This window comes from Saimiri boliviensis, chromosome 3 (assembly GCF_048565385.1).
Source record: "Saimiri boliviensis isolate mSaiBol1 chromosome 3, mSaiBol1.pri, whole genome shotgun sequence".
Taxonomy (NCBI): Eukaryota; Metazoa; Chordata; class Mammalia; order Primates; family Cebidae; genus Saimiri; species Saimiri boliviensis.
In genome coordinates this window covers 12,271,611-12,291,747 of record NC_133451.1, presented here as the reverse complement: position 1 = coordinate 12,291,747, position 20,137 = coordinate 12,271,611, and the positions used below count along the sequence as shown (strand labels likewise).

The 20,137-nt window shown below is 42.3% G+C and overlaps 1 protein-coding gene and 1 pseudogene across 1 annotated transcript in view; one reads left to right on the top strand and one right to left on the bottom strand.

Moving 5' to 3' along the window:
- Positions 1–20,137, top strand: part of RAB28 (RAB28, member RAS oncogene family) — a 248,291-nt gene that overhangs the window by 133,626 nt on the left and 94,528 nt on the right. The window contains exons 7-9 of the transcript XR_012516808.1: positions 7,663–7,841; positions 12,504–12,577; positions 13,664–13,706. The gene's annotated coding sequence lies outside the window, so the exon portion shown is untranslated. The remainder of the gene's footprint in view (positions 1–7,662; positions 7,842–12,503; positions 12,578–13,663; positions 13,707–20,137) is intronic.
- The window catches only part of LOC101036341 (heat shock protein HSP 90-beta-like), a 28,460-nt pseudogene continuing 24,790 nt past the window's right edge, over positions 16,468–20,137 (bottom strand).

Here is a 20,137-nt window from a genome sequence, read left to right as displayed (position 1 = left end):
ATGCTAGCTGGCTGTTTTGCCTGTTCGTTGATGCAGTTTATTCATTGTGTTGATGCTCTTTACCATTTGGTATGTTTTTGGAGTGGCTGGTACTGGTTGTTCCTTTCTATGTTTAGTGCCTCTTTTAGGAACTCTTGTAAAGCAGGCCTGGTGGTGATAAAATCTTTGAGTATTAGTTTGTTCGCAAAGGATTTTATTTTTCCTTCACTTATGAAGCTTAGTTTGGCTGGATATAAAATTCTGGGTTGAAAGTTCTTTTCTTTAAGGATGCTGAATATTGGCCCCCACTCTCTTCTGGCTTGTAGGGTTTCTGCTGAGAGTTCTGCTGTGAGTCTGCTGGGCTTCCCTTTGTGGATAACCCGACCTTTCTCTCTGGCTGCCTTTAGCATTTTCTCCTTCACTTCAACCCTGGTGAATCTGAGGATTATATGCCTTGGGGTTGCTGTTCTTGAGGAATATCTTTGTGGTGTTCTCTGTATTTCCTGGACTTGAATATTGGCCTGCCTTGCTAGGTTGGGGAAGTTTTCCTGGATAATATCCTGAAATGTATTTTCCAGTTTGGATTCATTCTCTCTCTCACATTCAGGTATACCTATCAAATGTAGATTAGGTATTTTCACATAGTCCCATATTTCTTGGAGAGTTTGTTCATTCCTTTTTACCCTTTTTTCTCTAATCTTGACTTACTGTTTTATTTCATTAAGTTGATCTTCGACCTCTGATATCCTTTCTTCTGCTTGGTCAATTCGGCTGTTGAAACTTGTGTATGCTTCACAAAGTTTTCGTGTTGTGTTTTTCAGCTCCATCAATTCACTTATATTCCTAAGTTGTTTATTCTCATTAGCATTTCATCAAATCTTTCTTCAAGGTTCTTAGTTTCTTTGCATAGGGTTAGAACATGTTCTTTTAGCTCACAGAAGTTTCTTATTATCCACCTTCTGAAGTCTGATTCTGTCAATTCATCACACTCATTCTCCAACCAGCCTTTTCCCCTTGCTGGTGAGGAGCTGCAATCCCCTGAAGGAGGAGAGGTGTTTTGGTTTCAGGTGTTTTCATCCTTTTTGTGCTGGTTTCTTACCATCTTTGTGTATTTATCCACCTGTCATCTTTGTAGTTGTTGACTTTCAGATTGGGTCTCTAAGTGGATGTCCAGTCTGTTGATGATGAAGTTATTTATTTCTGTTTCTTAGTTTTCCTTCTAATAGTCTGGCTCCTCTGCTGTAGGACTTCTGAGGTCCACTCCAGGCCCTGCTTGCCTGGGGATCACCTGCAGCAGCTGCAGAACAGTAAGGGTTGCTGCCAGTTTCTTCTTCTGCTATCTTCGTACCAGAAGTAGAACTGCCATATGTTAGTCTGAACTCTCCTTTATGAGGTGACTCTTTGGATATATGGGGGTCAGGGAGCTGCTTGAGGAGACAGTATGTCCTTTATAGGAGCTCAAGTGCTGAGCTGTGGGCTCCATTGTTCATTCAGAGCTGCTGGACAGGTACATATAAGTCTGCTGCAGCAGAATTCATAAGCCCCCCCCCCCACTTTTTTTTTTTCCCAGGTGCTCTGTCCCAGGGAGTTAGGGCTTTATTTATGAGTTTCTGTTGTGCTGGTGCCTTTTTTCAGGGCTGCCCTGCCCAGCGAGGAGGCAGCCTAGTCACTGTCTGCCTGCAGAGGCTTTGCTGAGCTACTGTGGGCTCTGCCCAGCTGCCATGTGAACTTCCCTGCAGTCCTGTTTATTTGGGTGTAGGTAGAACTGCCTTAGCAATGGCCGCCCACCTCTATAATGGCGGACTCTCTCTGTAATGGTGGGCTGCCTCAGCAATGGCAGGCTGCCTCAGCAATGGCAGACTACCTCTGTAGTGGTGGACTGCCTCAGTAATGGTGGACTCTCCTCCCCCACAGAGTGAGACTGTTCCTGGTTCAGTTGTGCTTGCTGTGAAACTCTCAATCCAGAGTGTTTCTGATTGCTGTTTTTTTGTGGGGGTGGGACCAGCCAAGCCTGATCACCTGGCTCCCTGCCTCAGAGCTGGTTTTTTTTTTTTTTTTTTTTTTTTTTTTTTAGTTGAACGGTCAACTATCTCCCAGGTGTTCCAATTGCCTGGTGAAAAGGCACCAGGATCTGTGTGTTTTCCTGTGTGGCGAACCACTGCGCTGGCTGAAACAGTGGCGCTGAGATTTGTGGCACTTTTTTGCCCACAAATCTGGCCTGGCTCCCTGTTTCAGTCCCCTTTTTAATCAGATGTTTGGGTGACTCTGCCTTCCAAGAGCTCCAATCACCAGCTAAAACGGCGCCCGGACCCGTGTATTTTGTATGGAGAACCGCCACACCAGGGCGCTGGCAAAACAGCCTCGCCAGCAAAAACAGCCATGTGGGCCAAACCAGCGGCGCTGCCGACCTGTGGGGCTCCTCTGCCTGGGAATCTCCTGGTCTGTGGGCAATAAAAACCTGACTGGAAATGCCGCATCCACTCATCCTCCATGCTTTCACTGGGAGCTGCAATCCTGAGCTGCTCCTAATTGGCCATCTTGGATCCCTCCTGTTATTCCCTTCTTTGTGTAGATTCTGTTGTTTGCAACTGAGATGCTGACTGATGGCCACACCCAATGTTTAGCTCCCACTTAGAAGTGAGAACATGTGGAATTTGGTTTCCTGTTCCTGCATTAGTTCACTTAGGATAATAGCCTTCAGCTTGATCAATGTTGCTATAAAGGACATGATTTTGTTATTTCTTATGGATATGTAGTATTTTAAAACAAACTATTTCTAGATCCTTTTTAAGGCACTTAAAATAACCACAAAGGTGGCAATATTACTTGAGTTAAGCAAATACTTAAAATAACCACAAAGGCAGCCCACTGTACAAACAAGTGGATAGAGATACAGTGTAGTAAAGTAACTTGTTCAAGGTCTCACACAGTTTATAAATGACCACATCCAAGGGCACACCCCAGGAGGCTAAGTGCTACAGTCGATATAGAAATAGATGTATACATATAGTCACATGTACATATAATAAAATATATACACACACGTGATGCTTTTAAATTTAATTCTCAACAGTCATTGATGCATGTTTCATCACCACCATTTTACACACATAGAGACTGAAGCTCTGTTTTCACAATTGTCTTGCCCTAATAAGAAGGCTTGGCGATTCTAAGCCAGTTCTATCTCATTCCAACGTCTAGGGTCTCCCCCTGAAATCCCTATCTTGATTGCATTTTCAGCATTAGGCATTAGGTAAAGTGTCAAATGGAACACAGGCTAACTTCAGGGCTGACTGGTACCTCGGCCACCTGCCCTATGGTGAGAACAGAAGGTTTCCTGTGGGTCGGCCACAGGTCTCTGGACACACTAACTAAAATCTTGTATTCATGCCAGGGCAGGCTTCACATTCTCCAGGGGAAGGACTGTGAAGCAAAAAGCGAGGGGAAACTTATGAGGCAGAGAGAAGGTTTCATCATGTGTAACTTGAAGAATGGGAGAAAGATTTCTAGAGAAATCTTTAGAGGGAAATGCTGTCTGAAGCTTTGATATTTGGATAAATTCATGTAAAAGAATGAAAACTATTGCAGATGGAAAACTTGACTATTGAGTCATTCCAATTTTAACAGTTTTTATTTTTGAATTTTCAGAATAAATTCGATAAAATTTTAGAAAATAATAATAATGTACTAGGAACCCTGTAAAACCTCTATACCCTAACAGTTATACCTCACAGTTGGTTTTAATATTTTTATTCTAGAACTTGTATGTATAATCTTCCATCCTTTTTACTTTGTATCAATTTATAATGCCTTTTTAAATATGGCCAAATAGTTTCATAGTTACTATTTTTAATGAGTATAAGATGTTTCTTTGAGTAAATACATCATAATTATGCAATATTTCTCCCATTTTTGGAGATAGAAGGTTTCCTCAACCTTTTAGATATGGTAAATGATGCAGCTTCCGTCATCCACAATCACAAATGAGTCTTCATGCCCAGCCTGTATTTTCTCAGTCTCAGGCAAAGCCGCAACACTCATTCTGTCTCAGGCCATTACCTCCACATGTGTTGCCAGTCTCCTACCTGTATGAGGTCGTCTGGAGTATTTAATCCCCTCTCTTTCCTGTATTTCCAACTCTTAAACACTTCCAGTCATGTGTGAGGCTTTCCTGTCCTAAATTATTACCCCCTTGGCCTTGAGTCTCCCTCTTACCCTCAGAACCCCTCTACTCGCCTCTGTGTTGCAGCTCAGGGCATCCAGGCTCCTGTCCTCTCCAGCCCGTGGAAATTGCCCTTGCAAAGGCCCCCAGAAGGCTCATGCTGACCTTTCTCAGGCTGTATCTTAACACTTGGCTTCTTTATCTTATGATGTCCCTGCATCCTTGGATTCTGCTCCTCTCTAATTGCTCTGTGTTCTCAGTCTCTATCTCCTTGCTCGTGTCTGCCTTTCCTTTCATAGTGGTTCTCCCAAGGATGCCACTCTCACCCAATAGATGTTCACTCTTTCTCTGGAGTTTTATTCATTCTGTTTCAACTACTCTCTGTATTAGTCAGGAGTCTCCAGAGAAACAAAGCCAATACGATAGATAGACAGATATACAGATAGATAATCCAGGAGACTTACTATGGGAATTGGCTCATATGATACCGGAGGCTGAGACATCCCAAAATGCCACTGTCTTCAAGTAGGAGAATCAGGAAAGCCAGTGGTGTAACTCAGTTTAAGGCTTGAGAAACTGGGAGGTGGCTGGTGTAAGTCCTGGAGTCCAAAGGCCTGAGAACCAGTAGCTCTTGAGGGCAGAAGAAGAAGGATGACCCAGCTTAAGGAGAGAGAGTAAGTTTACTCTCCTCTGCCTCTGTGTTCTATCTCAGACCTCAGTGGATTGTGTGATGCCCACCCTCATTAGCAAGGGCAGATGTTCTTTACTCAGTTACTTACTTAAATGCTGATCCCTCTGAAATTATCCTCACAGACACACCCTCATAATGTCTACCAGCTATCTAGGTGCCTTTATCCCTCTCAAGTTGACACACACAATTAACCAGGACACTTAGTGCGTTGCTAACTCTAAAACCTTCTATTTCTACCTCTAACCCTTCTCCTACCTCATCCTTCTCCTTTAATCAGGTTTCCATTCTTCCATTTTACAACTATTTGTCAAGAGCCTTTGTGTGCCAATATTTTTTCTAGATTGCATTTAAAGAGAAATCAAGGAGAGTCCTCCATGAAAACTCATACATCCATTTGCGGCTGGACATCTCCAGTTGAATGATATGCACACAACTTATATTGAACTCATTCTGTAACTCTTCTCCCACACAGACCAGCTCCTCCACCTGTGCTTAATTAATGGCACCACCATCTAGCTAGTTGCCCAAACCAGAAACTCAGGGGTTATTCTAGGTGAGCTCTAACCTCATTCCCTATGTCTTCATGATTCTGTCTTCATATTCCTGAATCTCTGTGCTAGCCTTCTCCCCTCCCACCACAGCTATATCCTTTGTCCTTATCCACCGCTTATTGTTTTGCAATAATCTCTGAATGGATCTTGAGTCCTCTAGGATAATTCCTAAATACGAACATGGCGATGCCACTCCATAATTAAAATTTCCAGTGGCTTCCCATTGCATGTGGGATGAAGTCCAGTTACCGTGGCATGATGCCCAGGTCCTCTCCTGGCTTACCTCTCTTGCCCTCTTTCTGCCTTCTGTGTCTTATACTTTACGGTTTGTGACAAAAACCAGTTTATTGCTCACTAGATTCATTTTCTCTTTTCCTATAATCACCTTTTCTACTTTCTCACCACCGAACTCCACTTTTCTATAAGCCTAACCTCAGGCATCTTCTGCAGAAAGCTTTGCCTAATCTCTCGTTTCCAACCTCCCTGGGCTTAGTCAGCTCCAGGTTCTGTGTGATCCTCGTGGACTGTACATCTCTTTTCAACTGCACACATCATGTCGTTTATCTGTTTACATGTCTATCTTCTTCAGGAATAGATTTCTGAGTCAGAGAGAAGCAAGTTCAAATACTATCTTGGCTGCTAACTGGCCTCAGATCATGAGCATACCCATGGATACCTCTGAGTACTGTTTTCCTCAGCTGTGAAATGGGGTTATAATACTTACCTTAAGAAAGAGGCTGCCTTGCCCTGTGTCTGGTACCCAAATGTTTATATATATATAAATGTTGAATAAATTCATTTAAAAATTCTATGCATGTGCCTAGGAATTCTATGCTAGTTACTCAACATTCTAGTCCAGAAGAATTTGTGGGGTTTCTCATCATAAAACCAGGTGAGAACCATGACTGCAGGATTGTCCAAGATTTCCCAACTGGACAGAGAATTGCTACTTCACCTTTGACCTCTCGACCCTCATCCCAGTCACTGACTTTGAGACCACAGCAATGCTCCCAGAATTTCAGGGCACCGGACAGAGTCTCTGACCAACAGATTAATTTTAGAGTCATTGAAATTCTGCCAACTCTGGGGGAAATGATTGGGAGCCAGGCTGACAACCAGCAAAGGAGGAAATTACTGTCTCTTTCAAGATGAGAGAGTTGTAACCACGGTGCCTCCCCCAGTGATGCTGTTCAAAAAACAAATTTAATACTTTTATGAAACTCAATCTCCTAACCATAAGTGTTTTAGGGATCTTTTTGATGTTCAGGAAAAGCAGCCTGGTGCCAATGTCTTTTGCACATATGGTGAGGACTCCGCCTTGCATATGACCTGAGCATTTTGAGTCCCCCAATGCTCTAGAAGTTATCTTTTGTTTAAATGACTCAACAAACATTTATTTAGTACCTACCATGTTTAAAACTAAATTTTTCTTTTCCTGGAGAATGAGCATAGATTTCGGAGTCAGAGAGAAGCAAGTTCAAATCCTATCTTGGCTGCTAACTGGCCTCAGATCATGAGCATACCCATGGATACCTCTGAGTACTGTTTTCCTCAGCTGTGAAATGGGGGTATAATACTTACCTTAAGAAAGAGGCTGTGTTGCTCTGTGTCTGGTACCCAAATGTTTATTTAAAAGAGAAACTAGGAGAATCCAATTTTGTCTAAATATTATTTGCATTAAGAAATTGTGGCTATGTAACCATAAGAAGCATGTTTAGTAAGAAGCCTTTAAACACCATTATGGATGCATGAGTTAGGAATGTAGTTGGCTGCAGAAACAATAAGCCAGTGCCAGGCCTGTAAATGTTTAATAATGGACACTCTAGGGGAAAATAAAGCCCTGCTTTGTAGTGTTTACTGATTTCTGTAGTGTAAATACTCCCACCAAGGCTGATTTCAAGCTACCAATATGGTGTCACCGAATGCAGAATTGGGAAGATATATCGTATCTAGTATATAGCAATGAAGATATATGGTATCTCCACCATTCATACACAATAGATGCACATAAACCCAAGAGCAGAGATAACAGACTAGAACACAGATATAGGTAATAGCACATTTTGTGAAATATTTAGGAAGCAACGGGTTTTGAGTATTTACTACCTTCATTTTAAATATAATTTATTTAGAAGATTCCACAACTTAAATTTTAATAATATCTGTGTTTAACAATTGACTATGAAGTTCTGAAAAATTTAATAGTTACCTTTCACAGGTTGATGAGCATTGGCTCTGACACACCACTTAAAGCACATTTCATTTGTTTTGTGTGACAGGAAGTTCAGGGATGAGCGTCTGAGGGCTGGTGGCTCATCAGGAACCCAGAATCTTTTTTTCGGCTCTGATGTCCCAAGCACAAAGGTTCATCCTCATGCAAATGGCTTCAAGATCGTGAGGTGGCTGCCATCCATTCCATGTCTGCATGCCATGCAACACAACAAAGGAAGAGGAAAAGGTGAAGTGTGTTTATTTGGTAAAAGACACTGTATCTGTTTCCTGTTGTTGCTGTAATGAATTATCACTAAACTTAACACCAAACCATAGTGACTAAGAACAACATATATTTATTATCTTATTAACATGGAGATAGGAAGTCCTTTGTTAGCAGGGCTGAACTATCTCTGGAGGCCTTGGGGGAGAATCTGATTCCTTGCCTTTCCAAGCCACACACATTTGTGGGCTTGTGGACCTTTTGTCTTGAAAGCCATCAATAGATGGTTCAGTCTTTCTCACCTCCCAGCACTCTGATTCTGCTTTTGTTGTCACTTCTCTTCTTCTGAGTCTTCTGCCTCCCTTTTCTACTTATGAAGACCATTGTGATTACATTGGGCCCACCTGGGTAATCCAGGACAATCCCCCCCGTGTTAGTTCCTCTGCATTGCTAAAAAGGGCTACCTAAGGCTGGGTATTTCATAAAGAACAGAGGTTTTATTTGGCTCGTGGTTCTGCAGGATGTACAAACATGGCACCAGCATCTGCTTGGCTTCTGGTGAGGCCTCAGGAATCTTCCAATCATGGCAGAAGGCAAAGGGGGTACTCCTGTGTCACATGGTAACAGAGGGAGCAAGAGAGAAAGGGAGGAGGTGCCAGACTCTTTTAAACAACCAGATCGCAAGTGAATGCATAGAAAACTCACTCATTACTGCAAGGACAGCACCAAGCCATTCATGAGGGATCCACTCCTATGACCAAAACACCTCCCACTGGGCCCTAACTCCAACGTCGGAAGTTGCATTTCAAGATAATTGAAAGGAACAGAACATCAAAACCATATCACTCACCACTGAAAGATCCTGACCTTAATTCCAGCTGCAAAGTCTCTTTTGCCAAGGAAGGTAACATATTCACAGGGCTTAGAATGTGAACAATATCTAATAATAATGTCGTTATTCTGCCTGCCACAGGCACTCTCCCCAGGGACTATTTTCCATATCTCATGGTCTGGAGGTATGCTGTCACAAGGCCACCCCTAGTTGCATGGCAGGCTGGGAGATCAAGTTTTAGCTTTTAGAGAAATTTAAAAAATGTGGGTAAGACATTAAGGGCTGGAAATGATATTTGGGTCACCCAACCACTATTGGCTTCCACACTAGGACATAATACGTAACCAAATGGGTCTAACCCCAAAGTCTGCTGCTTGACTCAGTGGAATTGTGTTTTGGAAATAGACTATTATCCCAAATTAATAATTGTTCGGTTTACTATACCAAAAGTCATTGCTCACGTATGCTTCTTTTCTTCCCCTCCTCTCTTCCCCTCTCTTCTCTTGCCCTCACCTCTTTTCTCCTCTCCTCTACTTCTGTGGGCCTACAAGTTTTCCAGCCTGTCTTCTGGCTTGTAGTAGACTGAAGAGATGAGTTTCTATGCTTACTTTTGTATTTGACACAGGGTGGTGGGATGTTGTTCACTATCCCTTCAAATCATGGAATCAAATGCAGCATTTTGACCAGTTGCCCTCATCAATCCACAGTTTATCATGTTGGAAAATTTATCCCACATGACTCTTCTGCCTATTTTTCAATTGTTAAACATTGTAATGGAAAGGGCATTGGGTAAGGGTTTAGGCAGCCTCAGACAACTGATAGTTAGGTATGTTGACTTAAGCAATAGAGTTACCTATAGGGAGGAAAAACTTTATGGTTCAGAGTGATAAAATAGCTCCTCACTGGCTTTGCCATGGTACCTGAATTTTTCAGCATGATAGGAAGTATGGCATGTTGTTTCTACATGACAGGAAATGTGACATATCGTTATTATTAAAAGACCTTTTGATTTCCAACTTGGCTACTGTAAAGAGGAGAGAATCTAAAAGAAAAAGGTCTTGTGGTATCACTTAGGTAAGTCTCCAATAGGAAAGCAGTGGCAATTTGAACAAGAACCAGATAAATTTGTTCTGTATTCCATAGAAGTGTTGGCAATATTCACTATGCCATTCAATGTCCCTTCTATAAAAGTGAGGCATTTTAGAATTTACTACCCACAAAAGCTTTGCTTCACTTCCAGAAGCATAGGTGTAGATATTGAAAACACAAGGTGATTTGGTTACTCTCTTGGCATCTCTATATAGTGCTAAGGTTTAAGGAGGCCTGGAAATAATTTTCAAGGAAGACATATTATAGACCAAGAACTTCCTTTTCAAGCCTCTCTAAACAAGGGCTTCATAAACACAAGGAGCGATGTGAGAAGTTTTTGCTGTTGCTTCTCTTTCTTATAAACCACATGTGCTGCATATATGAAGCCAGCCTCTGTGAGAGAGAACTGAACAGGATAGAAAGTTTGTTGACAAAATACCTGGCCCCTGGAGTAGGCTCCCAGCCTCTAATGGTGCCTCCAATCACTCAAGACAGCAACGGCTTAACATTTTGACATTGTTGTCTAATTTGTCTTTGTCTCTTCCTGTTCTCTGCTGCTTGGTGGTAGCCTGGGTTGCACAGGATCATGTGAGTCCACTTAGTCACGTCTGCAGATGAGAGCCTTCGAAGTGTAAACTTTATTCTTCATTGTGATTTAAGCCACATCTTGGTGACAGGGCATCCATCTCAACAAATGGCATAGGGCCAGCAAAAGTCAAAGACTTAAGCAATGTGCATGATCATTGTTTAAAGACATGTCAAAAGGAAGAGAAGTACATTTAAAAATTTTTGGTATATACATAACATTTACTATTTTAACCATTTTTAAGTATGTAGTTCAGTGGCATTAAGTATATTCACATCCACTGTTGTTCAACCATCACCACCATTTATCTGCAGAACTTTTTCAGTTTCCCAAACTGACACTCTGTCCCCATTGTACACTAGCTTTCCATTTCCTTCCCTTCAGCTTCTGGCAACTACCATTCGGCACCATCCTTTCTGTCTCTAGGAATTTGATTACTCTAAGTACCTCAAAGTAAGTGGAATTATATTAGATTTGTCCTTTTGGGTCTGGTGTAATTTCACTTAGCATAATGTTTTCAAGGTTCATTCACATTGCAACACGTGTCAGACTCCCATTTCTTTTTATGGATGAACAATACTCCATTGTATGTACATCCTGTATGTTGCTGATCTATTCATCTGCTGTGAGGTAGAATCTCATTGTGGTTTTGTTTTGTATTTACCTAATCATTAGGGATGTTGAACATCTTTTCTTGTGCTTATTGTCCCCTTGTAGGTCTTCTCTGGAGAAATGTCCATTCTGTTCTTTGCCTATTTTTTAGCTGGTTTGTTTGTTTTTTGTTTTTGAGTTGTATAAAGTACAGATTCTTGGATTACAGACCATGTAACAATGATAACCATGACTCGTAGACTACTAATTAACCAGCAAAATGGCCTACCCACCCTTCCCTCATTTCAAGCCCAAGGTTTTAAAGTATCATTTATATCAATGTGTGTCTGCACTCTCATTTCAGCACCTTGACAATCATCAGGTGTTTCTGTAGAAAGGCATCTGTACAAACTGTAGCATCTGTTTAGAAGTAGGGAATCCAGGGAGGGAATCCATACAACCATCACCACTTACTGGTACTAGGGTGTTGGAAGTCTGGCAGCTGGTCTCAGTTTGAATATTTAATGTCAATTTGGACAGTGGACCTGAAACACTAGAACCCAACCCAAGATTTCCATGTTCTAATTATCTTCCAATCACTATTGTGCTAAGCTCTACTTGGCCTCCCTTACTGGCGCTTCAGTTCTGCAGGCTGTACCATTTTGAGAGAAAACGGGGTGGCTATTTGCGTAAAATGCCATGGGATATGAAGTAAAGCAGCTTTGTCTGCTTTACCAGGGGAAAGCCCCAGACTTTCTCAGGTATCCCTCCGAGTTTTCCAAATAGTTCTGAGAATCCTGAGAAGCAGGTACATCTTGTGTTCTCTTAGAAACTGTTCTCTTAGAATTGTTGACTTCACCTTGTACCTCTAACACTCTCTATTTCTAGAGCAGCATGTCTTCTGGAAAGTGTCTGCCCAAGCTTTCATGACAGCTGGTAATACCACCAGTGCCTGCATCAAGGCTGCAGAGACTGGTCACAAACACATGTTGCCTAGGTCACTGGCTTCAAGGTTGCTGACACCTTGCACTTAACTTGTCTTATCCTTCTAACTTGTATTGCTCTTTTATAGCATCCCCCTTACCATAAATCAGGCCTGAGCCCTGTGTCCATGATCTAGGGGCTGTCTGATAACACGAGTGGCCTTTAGAGCCACCCTACTGATGTGAACACATTGCTGTCTGTCCAAAGTTGTAAAAAGGAGTGCGCAGTGCCTAGGGTGACTTTTCCCAAACCAGGATACTCTTATTTTCTCCTATATTAAAAGATATCCTGTTGAGTCCACATTCTTTCTCCATCATTGCCAGCTGTGAATACATCTCAGGGTGAGCACACAGACTGGGATCCTACTCCATGATTTTGAAAAGAAAAACACTATATTTCAGTTACAGTTATTCATCCACTCATTTTTCTCTTGAGATGAATCTCGCACAAAAGTACTTCCATGTTTTAAATATCAAAATCTAAATTTTATTTCTCCAATGAGAATATTCCAACATATTCTGGCATTTCATCATAAAATTCTTTGCATTGCTTTTTAATAGGTTTACATATACGTATTAACACATTCATCTCCAAATCCTCCTAGGGAGATTTCTGAACTGGAGGATTGAATTGAGATTGGAGACTTCCTGGAATAAATAGAAGAACAGCTACTAAAGGGTAATATGATACATTTATTATTCTGCGAGGCTCCTCTGCATACTATTCTAACAAACTCTTTGGGTGAGTAAGAAACCAAAGCTAGTCTTTATAACACTGGGACTCACAGATGGGGGATGGGAAAAGTGCTGTGTACATAGAAAAAAGTATTTAATTTTTTGATTGGCTTTAAATTGTATTACAGCTGAGAATGGGAGAAGCACCTATGGTTAATTTAACAGATCCATTAGTGAAAGGACCTTTAGAAATCTGTCAAAACTTTTCATTATATAAAAAGGGAAATTTCTCAAATGGGATAAATGACTTGCTTGAACTCAAATCATAAGAGCCAAGTATCACTTGTTCATCATCTTGTGGCCAAACAATTTTATGCAGGTTGTTCTGAATCACAGTTACTATCCTTGGACTGTTTGTTAATGGTTGTTACTGACTATTAATGGTCTGTGATATTTACCTTCCAAGGGACTAACATTTTAACATGTAAAAGAACCTTGTACCATAGGAAGAAGAAAGTTTAGAGGGTAAAATCCACCCTAAGGCCACCAAGTAAACTCAATGTGCAGGGGCTCTTAACCTAAGGTCCTTACAAGGGCTTTAACCTGCCGGGCATGGTGGCTCATGCCTGTAATCCCAGCACTTTGGGAGGTCAAGGTGGGCAGATCACCTGAGATCAGGTGTTTGAGACCAACCTGGCCAACATGGTGAAACCCTGTCTCTGCTAAAAATTAAAAAAAAAAAAAAATTAGCTGGGTGTGGTGGCGCATTCCTGTAATCCCAGCTACTCAGAAGGCTGAGGCAGTAGAATCGCTTGAACCTGGGAGGTGGAGGTTGCAGTGAACTGAGATCTGGCCATTTGTACTCCAGCCTGGGTGACAGAACAAGATTTTTTTTTGGGGGGGGAGGTGGGGGAGAATGGCTTTAACCTTTGATATTATATGCAGAAAGCTCTTGGAATTATATGAATTATTTTATTCATGGGTAGTTATATGCATTTTCTTTAGAGAGGGGATCTGTTTAATCCTGTACTTTCTTGGCTGGGTAAAACAAATCTTGAACATAAAAGTAATTTATTGCCTTATTTTCCAGGAGCTCATACTCAACTCCCTAACAACTTCCAGAGTGGCTGAAGGTAATTATGCTGTTTCTGTTTTTGTCTACCTCTCAACTCAGCTTGCCCCTGACTTCATTCTAATTTGGAGTTCTTTTTACTTTGTGAACTCAAAGGCCACCAAGGATGACTCCACACTCATATCTCCTAGCTTAGTACCACCAGTGGTAAGAAAATGACTCTCAGTCCCCTATATGGGTCATATAGACAACTATCACCACTTACTGAGACTAGGGTGTTGAGCCATTCTGGTTGATCAACCTGAGTCATCTTTGCACCCTGCCCCCAAACATTGATATTGACATTCTTACAGAACACATGGAGTGGGGTGGTGGAGTGCTCTAAAGGTACCAGGACAAGAGAGGTGGGAGGCACATGGAGCAGATAAAGCTCTAGCAAACAGATTTCTGTGGGGTTCACCATTTCCCATATTTTCAAGGGATCTGTTTCCAAAAGGCCAAGAAAAGAGTTCTTAGGAGCAAGAGCTATATTGTGGACCTCCTAGTAGATTACATGAAACACTCTCTTGGCCTAACTCAAGAAGGCAGAGTACTTGGTTTTTGTACAGGAATCCATTTTTTTTTTTTTTTTTTGAGACGGAATTTTGCTCTTGTTACCCAGGCTGGAGTGCAATGGCGCGATCTCGGCTCACCGCAACCTCCGCCTCCTGGGTTCAGGCAATTCTCCTGCCTCAGCCTCCTGAGTAGCTGGGATTACAGGCACGCGCCACCATGCCCAGCTAATTTTTTGTATTTTTAGTAGAGACGGGGTTTCACCATGTTGACCAGGATGGTCTTGATCTCTTGACCTCGTGATCCACCCGCCTCGGACTCCCAAAGTGCTGGGATTACAGGCTTGAGCCACCGCGCCCGGCCAGGAATCCATTTTTTTAATCTATACCAGTATGCTTCGAATACTCCCTCTGCAATTTAAATGTATTTGCGATTTTAGTTTTTCATTAGGAGACACATGGCTTTTGGGTTCACTTCATCTGCACAGCCTACTGAGAGGGAAATTGTCAATTTACTTGGAACAAGTAAAGGCAATTCTGTTTTCTGTAAAATATAATTTGCACATAATATGCTTTTATCATGGCTGCCCTTCTGTGAATGTGCATTTCTGAACAACTGTCACATTTTATCAATGCGAGCTCAGGCGAGTCCTAATTCAGAGAGATCTCAAATGCACAATCATTTGCTCTTGGCCTCAATCTCAGTGCCTGGGAATTCTTCAGTAGCATTGCATGCACCATGGGCTTAATACATTTACAGCATTACATGAACACTCAACTTTTTTGTCTTTCTTTTTGGAATTAAAAGAAATAATATTTTAGGCCATTCTAAAATGGGTACTAATCTTTCCCAGGACTGATAGGAAACTTCTCCCCAGGAAAATAGAAATGAGACAATATTTTGTGCAGAGGGGGCCTCAAAGAGAAAAGAGTCGGCTTCCATTGTTCTTAATTGGGGAGTCTATTTTAATGTTCTATTGAGTCTTTTTGATGGTACATTAGGGTCCATTAGGAAGAATGTTACACTCCTGGGCGTTCTGTGTTGGAGGTTGAATGGGATGGGCTGGCATGCTTGAGCAGCAAGGAAGAGAGGAAAAGTGGGAAAAGATCCTGAAAGCCAGGCATATTGGTTCCAGTGCTGGCCTGCCACTTTGTTTGAAGGCAGCAATGTTGTATCAATAGCACACCAGCTGTCCAGTCCTTCAGGGAATTGAGTTCTACCACTGAGATAATTCTACCTGCTATTTCCTCAGGACAAATATAAGATTCAGGGGACCTGTGGACACCTAGGTGATCAAAGCTATGTTTCTCAACTTTGGGTCCAAAACCGAGCTTTTGGGCTTACACTGAGCTGCAATAATGGGGAAGGAATTTTACTATTCCATACACGATATTTTCAATTGAAAATTGCGGGGACTGAGCAACTGACTGTACAGGAGAGTCGACTGCCAGTGTCAGCACCCATTCCCACTCATCTGGGATAGAGACTCCATGCTCTTCCCTAAATCACAGGAGCTGAGGCCTGGGAGTGAAATTTTCCAGAATTCCTTGCAGCAAGGTTTCAGATCAGATTTAACCAATGATGGGCACTAAGGTGTGATTAGAAAGTGGGCAGATGAGATCAGATGGGTTCAGGGTGGTGGGAAGAGATTTGTGAAAGGTTACAATATTATAGCTAAATAGGAGGAAAATAAATCCTAGTGCTCTATACCACTGTAGGATGACTATAGTTAACAAAATTATATACTTTCAAATAGCTGCAAGGAAGATTTGAGATGATGAATGTGCTAATGACCCTGATTTGATTGCTGTACATTATACATATAGAATCATTACTATGTACTCCATGAATATGTTCAATTAAAAATAGTTTTACAAAATAGTTAAAAAAAAAAAAAGGAAAAGATGAGCCGAGGCAAAATCAGTATTATTCCTCCTCTGGCAGTTGTGGGCGGATACGCGGGTTTTGGCCTTTGCTTGTGAGACTCTGCAATGGCCTGCACATGTTATCCTCGAATGGCCTGTCTCTTGCTGCTGGCAGTTGTTCTATCAGTGACCATTCTGTGACTTTTTTGTTTTTTCGTATAAAATGGCATATTCTTTATTTTGCATACTTTAATTTCAGAACAAAATGAACACACTGAAAAAAAATCCACAATACACAACATCCAATGCTGGTGTCAGAGTAGGGAGGAAATGGGGGCTTGACACCCTTGTTTCCTGCCTTCAGAACAAGGACAGGAGAAAAAGAAAACACTAAACATCAGCAGGGGGAGCCAGGTGGGACAGGGGCACTCGAGGCTGCAGTTGGAGCCATGGGACACTAAACAAGGGCATGAGTTTTCCAACTATGAACTCCTAATCGACTTCTTCCATGCGAGATGCATCCTCATCGCCCTCAGGAGTGGGGAATCTCATCAGGAACTGCAGCACTGTGTTCCTCTGCTGCCACTTCATCTTCATCGATACCCAGACTTAGCTTGATCATACAGTGGATGTGGTTGGAGTGGGACAAGGGATCCTCAAGGGAAAAGCCAGAAGAGAGCAGGGCAGTTTCAAACAGCAGCACCATCATGTCCTTGACTGCCTTGTCATTCTTGTCTGTCTCAGCTTTCTGTGACAGCGTCTCACAATGGGGTGGTCGGGGTTGATCTCCAGGTGCTTTTTGGCCATCCTATAGCCCATGATGGAGTTGTCTCGAAGTGCCTGGGCTTTCATGATCCACTCCATATTGGCTGTCCAGCCATAGGTGCTGGTCACAGTGCAGCAGGGTGAAGACAAGCCCATTGGAGATTGTCACCGTCTCAACCTTCTTATCTAAGATTTCTTTCATGAACTTGCAAAAGTTCTCAAACTTTGCCTTGCTCTCTTCCATTTTTTTCTTCTCCTCCTCATCCTCAGGTAGCTCCAGACCCTCCTTGGTAACTGAGACCAGGCTCTTCCCATTAAACTCATTGACCTGCTGCACACAGTACTCGTCAATGGGCTCTCTCATATATACCACCTTGAAGCCCCACTTCCGCACTCACACCACAAAACCTGAGTTGGCCACCTGCTCTTTGCTCTCACCAGTGAAGTAATAGATGGACTTCTGTGTCTCCTTCATGTGAGAAACATACTCTGACAGAGTTGTCATCTCATCTCCAGACTGAGAGGCGTGATAGCACAGCAGCTCAGATAGGTGGCATCGGTTAGTAGAGTCCTCATGGATTCTAAGCTTGAGATTTTTAGAGAAAGCCTCATAGAATTTCTTTGTAATTCTTGTCTTCCACAAGCTCGGAGAAGAGCTTGAGGCACTTCTTAACAATGTTTCTGAGAACGACTTTCAAGATTTTGCTCTGCTAGAGCATTTCTTGGGAGATGTGCAGGGGCAGATCTTTAGAATCAACCACACCACAGATAAAGTTGAGATACACTGGTATCAGCTCATCACAGCTGTCCATGATGAACACACAATGGACACGGAGTTTGATATTGTTCTTTTTTCTTCGGGTTCTCACAAAGGTCAAAGGAAGCCCAGCAAGGAATGAATAGCAATGCCCTGAATTCCAGCTGACCTTCTACAGCAATTGCTTGACTGCCAAGTGGTCTTCCCAGTCATTGGTGAAGCTCTTTTAGCATTCTCCATACCCTCTTGGGTGATGTCATCAGGGTTTCTGGTTCAAATAGGCTTGGTCTTGTTTAGTTCTTCCTGATCAATGTATCTCTCTTTGATCTTCTTAGTTTTCTTCTGTCATCCTCCTCATTTGAACCCACATCTTTGATCCTGCGCTTTTCTTTATCATCTTTGCCTTCCTCTTCTTTCTCACCTTTCTCTTCCTCTGCCTCATCATCACTAATTTCATTCTTTTGTTCCTTCTGCAAATAAAGGGTGATGGGATAGCCTATAAACTGAGAGTGCTTCTTCATAACTTCTTTGACCCACCTCTCTTCTAAGTACTTTGTTTGATCTTCTCTAAAGTGGAGGATCACTTTGGTATCCCTGCCAATGGGCTCACCATGGTCAGCATGCACAGTGAAGGAGCCTCCAGCAGAAACCTCCCAGGCATACTGTTCACCATTGTTGTGTTTTGTGATCACAACCACTTTCTCTGCCACCAGGTATGTGGAATAAAAGCCAACACCAAATTGTCCAATCATGGAGATGTCTGCACCAGCCTGAAGAGCCTCCATGAATGCTTTGGCAATGGTTTCCAAATTATTTACGAGATCATAAATAATTCTTGGTGTTTTGAACAAAGAATTGGACAAAACACAAAGGAAAGCAAAAAAAGAATGAAGTAACAAAAGCAGAGATTTATTGAAAATGAAAGTACGCTCCACAGGGTAGGAGTGGGCCGATCAACAGCACAAGGGCCCTGGTTACAGGATCTTCTGAGGTCCAAATACCCTCTAGAGGTTTTCCATTCGCCACTTGATGTACACCCCATGCAAATGAAGTAGTAGCCTGAGATCAGTCTGATTGATTGTGGAAAGCAACCAGTCAGAGGCTGAAGTGAAGTTATTAAATTACACCCATGCAAAGGGTGTAAAGCAGCCAATTAGAGGCTAAACTGGTTACAAAGTTACACTCCTATGCAAATGAAGACTTGGCCCACTATCAGTCTGACTGGTTGTGGAAAGCACAGTTTTCTATCTGCCACACAGAAAAGGGATGGGGGTTGCAAAGAGAGTAGCCTCTGGTCCTTTTGTTACTTTGGTGTGAAAAGTTGGCGTTTTCCTTTCAATTTAGTTCTAGGAAGTCAGCGTGAATCAGTCTTAGGTTCCCTGCCTCCAGACCCTATTTTCCTGCCTCAGCCATGGAACATGGAACAATCGGATACACTAAAATGTATTTCACCATTTTGCTTTTAGTGTTTGTCTCTCCCCACTGAATTCTATAACGTTAGACATTTTGATCTGTTGTGTTCACTGCTATATCCTCAATAACTAAATTGTACTTGGCACCTAAAAGGCTCTCAATAAATACTTGTTGAACAATTTAACCCCACTATCCAAGATATAACCACAGCTAATTTGTTTTCTTTCCTTCTTCATATATATATATATACATATACATATATATAGAACAGTTTTGTATGGAGGGAGTCTTAGATTCTTGTTTTGTTTCTATTTTTATTTTACCCCCACTCAGCCTGAAGGAGTGTACCTCAAAGGGAAAGGAAATGAAGATGCTCATTATTTTTCAAGGACTTTAGGTGTGGAGTGGACGGGTGAGTGTAGCAAGGTATCTAGCACTTGGATAGTCTTCTTGCCCTGTTTCTCGCTGGCTGGGCTCTTATGCTGGTGTCTGAAAAAAGAAAGATGCAACAATTAAAAAATAAAGTAAAATTACGCATTGCTGAAATGCCTGACAGATGTTGCTTAATGAGACAAAGCCATACAGATATTTATTCTATCTTAGGAGACAGCGATCTGGTTTCTCCAGGCTGGGGTAAGCCATGGGGGCCTGAGTGTGAGCCAGGGGATCCAACGCCTGGAGCAGGAAGCAGCAGAGGGTGTCACCTGAGCGGGTCCAGCAGGGAAAGACAGCATGACAGGCTCTGTCCCACAGCCAAGAGGACTTGGTTTCCAAACAACAGCCTGTGTGTTCTCAGGCACACAGGAGACACCCCGTGGAGACTTTCTGAATGGGTTGAGAGGAATTTAGGAGGTAGGGGCTCCCACAGAGACTGACAGTCCTGTTTTTTTCACTCTTATTGTGGACTCTATATTGTTGTCAGGCTCAGGTGGCTTGAGAAGCCACAGATGATACCTTTGCTGCTGCTGCTGCTGCTGCTCCTACTGCAGTGGTTGCAGGTACTGTTACCGTGTCCCTTCCCCCACCTTGTGTCACCCCTGTTCCCCCACCAATATGCTGCTATGGCACCTGTTAGTATGGCTGCTGCTGGGAACGTATTATGCTAATTAGAGACTTGGTTCTTTTAAAGGTCTTTGTCAA